The following is a 6208-nucleotide window of genomic DNA, read 5'->3' as shown; positions in this document are numbered from 1 at the left end:
AACTTCAAACCGGCACTAGGAAACAGACTGAGAAAGCAGAGAAAAAGTGTCTCCTGCAACCCGTTCCCTTGGTGCTAGATGAACGGACGTCTCTGTACCTGCTCAGTTCTGAGAGATAAGTGTGTGTGAAAGCCGTCCTTCACCTAGCTTGTTGGAAACACAAAGTTTCTTTTCTGTTGCAAACTCCATTCCATACATATATATGGGGATTTACTAGCTCCAAATATCTTTTACAGTGAAAACTGCAGGAACTTCAAACCGGCACTTGGAAACAGACTGAGAAAGCAGAGAAAAAGTGTCTCCTGCAACCCGTTCCCTTGGTGCTAGATGAACGAACCTCTCTCCACTTGCTCAGCTCTGTGAGATAAGTGAGTGTGAAAGCCGTCCTTCACCTAGCTTGTTGGGAACACAAACTTTCTTTTCAGTTGCAACTCCATTCCATACATATATATGGGGAGGTACAAGCTCCAACTCGGTTTGACAGTGAAAACTGCAGGAACTTCAAACCGGCACTAGGAAACAGACTGAGAAAGCAGAGAAAAAGTGTCTCCTGCAACCCGTTCCCTTGGTGCTAGATGAACGAACGTCTCTCCAATTTCTCAGTTCTGAGAAATAAGTGTGTGTGAAAGCCGTCGTTCACCTAACTTGTTGGGAACACAAAGTTTCTTTTCAGTTGCAAACTCCATTCCATACATATATATGGGGAGGTACAAGCTCCAACTCGGTTTGACAGTGAAAACTGCAGGAACTTCAAACCGGCACTAGGAAACAGACTGAGAATGCAGAGCAAAAGTGTCTCCTGCAACCCGTTCCCTTGGTGCTAGATGAACGAACGTCTCTCCACCTGCTCAGTTCTGAGATAAGTGTGTGTGAAAGCCGTCCTTCACCTAGCTTGTTGGGAACACAAAGTTTCTTTTCAGTTGCAAACTCCATTCCATACATATATATGGGGAGGTACTAGCTCCAAGTCGGTTTTACAGTGAAAACTGCAGGAACTTCAAACCGGCACTAAGAAACAGACTGAGAAAGCAGAGAAAAAGTGTCTCCTGCAACCCGTTCCCTTTGTGCTAGATGAAGGAACGTCTCTCCACTTGCTCAGTTCTGAGAGGTATGTGTGTGTGAAAGCCGTCCTTCACCTAGCTTGTTGGGAACACAAAGTTTCTTTTCAGTTGCAAACTCCACTCCAGACATATATATGGGGAGGTACTAGCTCCAACTCGGTTTTACAGTGAAAACTGCAGGAACTTCAAACTGGCACTAGGATACAGACTGAGAAAGCAGAGAATAAGTGCCTCCTGCAAACCGTTCCCTTGGTGCTACATGAACGAACGTCTCTCCACTTGCTCAGTTCTGAGAGATAAGTGTGTGTGAAAGCCGTCCTTCACCTAGCTTGTTGGGAACACAAAGTTTCTTTTCAGTTGCAAACTCCACTCCATACATATATATGGGGAGGTAGTAGCTCCAACTCGGTTTTACAGTGAAAACTGAAGGAACTTCAAACCGGCACTAGGAAACACACTGAGAAAGCAGAGAAAAAGTGTCTCCTGCAACCCGTTCCCTTGGTGCTACATGAACGAACGTCTCTCCACTTGCTCAGTTCTGAGAGATATGTGTGTGTGAAAGCCGTCCTTCAACTAACTTTTTGGGAACACTAAGTATCTTTTCAGTTGCAAACTCCATTCCATACATATATATGGGGAGGTACAAGCTCCAACTCGGTTTTACAGTGAAAACTGCAGGAACTTCAAACCGGCACTAGGTAACAGACTGAGAATGCAGATCAAAAGTGTCTCCTGCAACCCGTTCCCTTGGTGCTAGATGAACGAACGTCTCTGTACCTGCTCAGTTCTGAGACATAAGTGTGTGTGAAAGCCGTCCTTCACCTAGCTTGTTGGGAACACAAAGATTCTTTTCAGTTGCAAATTCCTCTCCATACATATATATAGGAAAGTACTAGTTCCACTCTGTTTTACAGTGATAACTGCAGGAACTTCAAACCGGCACTAGGAAACAGACTGAGAAAGCAGAGAAAAAGTGTCTCCTGCAACCCGTTCCCTTGGTGCTAGATGAACGAAAGTCTCTCCACTTGCTCAGTTCTAAGAGATAAGTGTGTGTGAAAGCCGTCGTTCACCTAGCTTTTTGGGAACACAAAGTTTCTTTTCAGTTGCAAACTCCATTCCATACATATATATGGGGAGGTACAAGCTCCAACTCGGTTTTACAGTGAAAACTGCAGGAACTTCAAACCGGCACTTGGAAACATACTGAGATAGCAGAGAAAAAGTGTCTCCTGCAACCCGTTCCCTTGGTGCTAGATGAACGAACGTCTCTCCACTTGCTCAGTTATGAGAGATATGTGTGTGTGAAAGCCGTCCTTCAACTAGCTTGTTGGGAACACAAAGTTTCTTTTCAGTCGCAACTCCACTCCATACATATATATGGGGTGGTACTAGTTCCAACACGGTTTTACAGAGAAAACTGCAGGAACTTCAAGCCGTCACTAGGAAACAGACTGAGAAAGCAGAGAAAAAGTTTCTCCTGCAAACCGTTCCCTTGGTGCTAGATGAACGGACGTCTCTGTACCTGCTCAGTTCTGAGAGATAAGTGTGTGTGAAAGCCGTCCTTCACCTAGCTTGTTGGAAACACAAAGTTTCTTTTCAGTTGCAAACTCCACTCCATACATATATATGGGGATTTACTAGCTCCAACTATGTTTTACAGTGAAAACTGCAGGAACTTCAAACCGGCACTTGGAAACAGACTGAGAAAGCAGAGAAATAGTGTCTCCTGCAACCCGTTCCCTTGGTGCTAGATGAACGAACCTCTCTCCACTTGCTCAGTTCTGAGACATAAGTGTGTGTGAAAGCCGTCCTTCACCTAGCTTGTTGGGAACACAAACTATCTTTTCAGTTGCAAACTCCATTCCATACATATATATGGGGAGGTACAAGCTCCAACTCGGTTTGACAGTGAAAACTGCAGGAACTTCAAACCGGCACTAGGAAACAGACTGAGAAAGCAGAGAAAAAGTGTCTCCTGCAACCCGTTCCCTTGGTGCTAGATGAACGAACGTCTCTCCAATTTCTCAGTTCTGAGAAATAAGTGTGTGTGAAAGCCGTCGTTCACCTAGCTTGTTGGGAACACAAAGTTTGTTTTCAGTTGCAAACTCCATTCCATACATATATATGGGGAGGTACAAGCTCCAACTCGGTTTGACAGTGAAAACTGCAGGAACTTCAAACCGGCACTAGGAAACAGACTGAGAAAGCAGAGCAAAAGTGTCTCCTGCAACCCGTTCCCTAGGTGCTAGATGAACGAACGTCTCTCCAATTTCTCAGTTCTGAGAAATAAGTGTGTGTGAAAGCCGTCGTTCACCTAGCTTGTTGGGAACACAAAGTTTCTTTTCAGTTGTAAACTCCATTCCATACATATATATGGGGAGGTACAAGCTCCAACTCGGTTTGACAGTGAAAACTGCAGGAACTTCAAACCGGCACTAGGAAACAGACTGAGAAAGCAGAGAAAAAGTGTCTCCTGCAACCCGTTCCCTTGGTGCTAGATGAACGAACGTCTCTCCACCTGCTCAGTTCTGAGATAAGTGTGTGTGAAAGCCGTCCTTCACCTAGCTTGTTGGGAACACAAAGTTTCTTTTCAGTTGCAATCTCCACTCCATACATATATATGGGGGGTACTAGCTCCAACTCGGTTTTACAGTGAAAACTGCAGGAACTTCAAACCGGCACTAGGAAACAGACTGAGAAAGCAGAGAAAAAGTGTCTCCTGCAACGTGTTCCCTTGGTGCTAGAAGAACGAACGTCTCTCCAATTTCTCAGTTCTGAGAAATAAGTGTGTGTGAAAGCCGTCGTTCACCTAGCTTGTTGGGAACACAAAGTTTCTTTTCAGTTGCAAACTCCATTCCATACATATATATGGGGAGGTACAAGCTCCAACTCGGTTTTACAGTGAAAACTGCAGGAACTTCAAACCGGCACTTGGAAACAGACTGAGATAGCAGAGAAAAAGTGTCTCCTGCAACCCGTTCCCTTGGTGCTAGATGAACGAACGTCTCTCCACTTGCTCAGTTATGAGAGATATATGTGTGTGAAAGCCGTCCTTCAACTAGCTTGTTGGGAACACAAAGTTTCTTTTCAGTCGCAACTCCACTCCATACATATATATGAGGTGGTACTAGTTCCAACACGGTTTTACAGAGAAAACTGCAGGAACTTCAAGCCGTCACTAGGAAACAGACTGAGAAAGCAGAGAAAAAGTTTCTCCTGCAAACCGTTCCCTTGGTGCTAGATGAACGGACGTCTCTGTACCTGCTCAGTTCTGAGAGATAAGTGTGTGTGAAAGCCGTCCTTCACCTAGCTTGTTGGAAACACAAAGTTTCTTTTCAGTTGCAAACTCCATTCCATACATATATATGGGGATTTACTAGCTCCAAATATCTTTTACAGTGAAAACTGCAGGAACTTCAAACCGGCACTTGGAAACAGACTGAGAAAGCAGAGAAAAAGTGTCTCCTGCAACCCGTTCCCTTGGTGCTAGATGAACGAACCTCTCTCCACTTGCTCAGCTCTGTGAGATAAGTGAGTGTGAAAGCCGTCCTTCACCTAGCTTGTTGGGAACACAAACTTTCTTTTCAGTTGCAACTCCATTCCATACATATATATGGGGAGGTACAAGCTCCAACTCGGTTTGACAGTGAAAACTGCAGGAACTTCAAACCGGCACTAGGAAACAGACTGAGAAAGCAGAGAAAAAGTGTCTCCTGCAACCCGTTCCCTTGGTGCTAGATGAACGAACGTCTCTCCAATTTCTCAGTTCTGAGAAATAAGTGTGTGTGAAAGCCGTCGTTCACCTAACTTGTTGGGAACACAAAGTTTCTTTTCAGTTGCAAACTCCACTCCATACATATATATGGGGAGGTACAAGCTCCAACTCGGTTTGACAGTGAAAACTGCAGGAACTTCAAACCGGCACTAGGAAACAGACTGAGAATGCAGAGCAAAAGTGTCTCCTGCAACCCGTTCCCTTGGTGCTAGATGAACGAACGTCTCTCCACCTGCTCAGTTCTGAGATAAGTGTGTGTGAAAGCCGTCCTTCACCTAGCTTGTTGGGAACACAAAGTTTCTTTTCAGTTGCAAACTCCATTCCATACATATATATGGGGAGGTACTAGCTCCAAGTCGGTTTTACAGTGAAAACTGCAGGAACTTCAAACCGGCACTAAGAAACAGACTGAGAAAGCAGAGAAAAAGTGTCTCCTGCAACCCGTTCCCTTTGTGCTAGATGAAGGAACGTCTCTCCACTTGCTCAGTTCTGAGAGGTATGTGTGTGTGAAAGCCGTCCTTCACCTAGCTTGTTGGGAACACAAAGTTTCTTTTCAGTTGCAAACTCCACTCCAGACATATATATGGGGAGGTACTAGCTCCAACTCGGTTTTACAGTGAAAACTGCAGGAACTTCAAACTGGCACTAGGATACAGACTGAGAAAGCAGAGAATAAGTGCCTCCTGCAAACCGTTCCCTTGGTGCTACATGAACGAACGTCTCTCCACTTGCTCAGTTCTGAGAGATAAGTGTGTGTGAAAGCCGTCCTTCACCTAGCTTGTTGGGAACACAAAGTTTCTTTTCAGTTGCAAACTCCACTCCATACATATATATGGGGAGGTAGTAGCTCCAACTCGGTTTTACAGTGAAAACTGAAGGAACTTCAAACCGGCACTAGGAAACACACTGAGAAAGCAGAGAAAAAGTGTCTCCTGCAACCCGTTCCCTTGGTGCTACATGAACGAACGTCTCTCCACTTGCTCAGTTCTGAGAGATATGTGTGTGTGAAAGCCGTCCTTCAACTAACTTTTTGGGAACACAAAGTATCTTTTCAGTTGCAAACTCCATTCCATACATATATATGGGGAGGTACAAGCTCCAACTCGGTTTGACAGTGAAAACTGCAGGAACTTCAAACCGGCACTAGGTAACAGACTGAGAATGCAGATCAAAAGTGTCTCCTGCAACCCGTTCCCTTGGTGCTAGATGAACGAACGTCTCTCCACTTGCTCAGTTCTGAGAGATAAGTGTGTGTGAAAGCCGTCCTTCACCTAGCTTGTTGGGAACACAAAGTTTCTTTTCAGTTGCAAACTCCACTCCATACATATATAAGGGGAAGTTCTAGTTCCAACTCTGTTTTACAGTGAAAACT

This window comes from Camelus bactrianus, chromosome 3 (genome assembly GCF_048773025.1).
Source record: "Camelus bactrianus isolate YW-2024 breed Bactrian camel chromosome 3, ASM4877302v1, whole genome shotgun sequence".
In the NCBI taxonomy this organism is placed as follows: Eukaryota; Metazoa; Chordata; class Mammalia; order Artiodactyla; family Camelidae; genus Camelus; species Camelus bactrianus.
The sequence above is the reverse complement of the archived record's forward strand: the minus strand, read 5'-3'. Positions refer to the sequence as shown.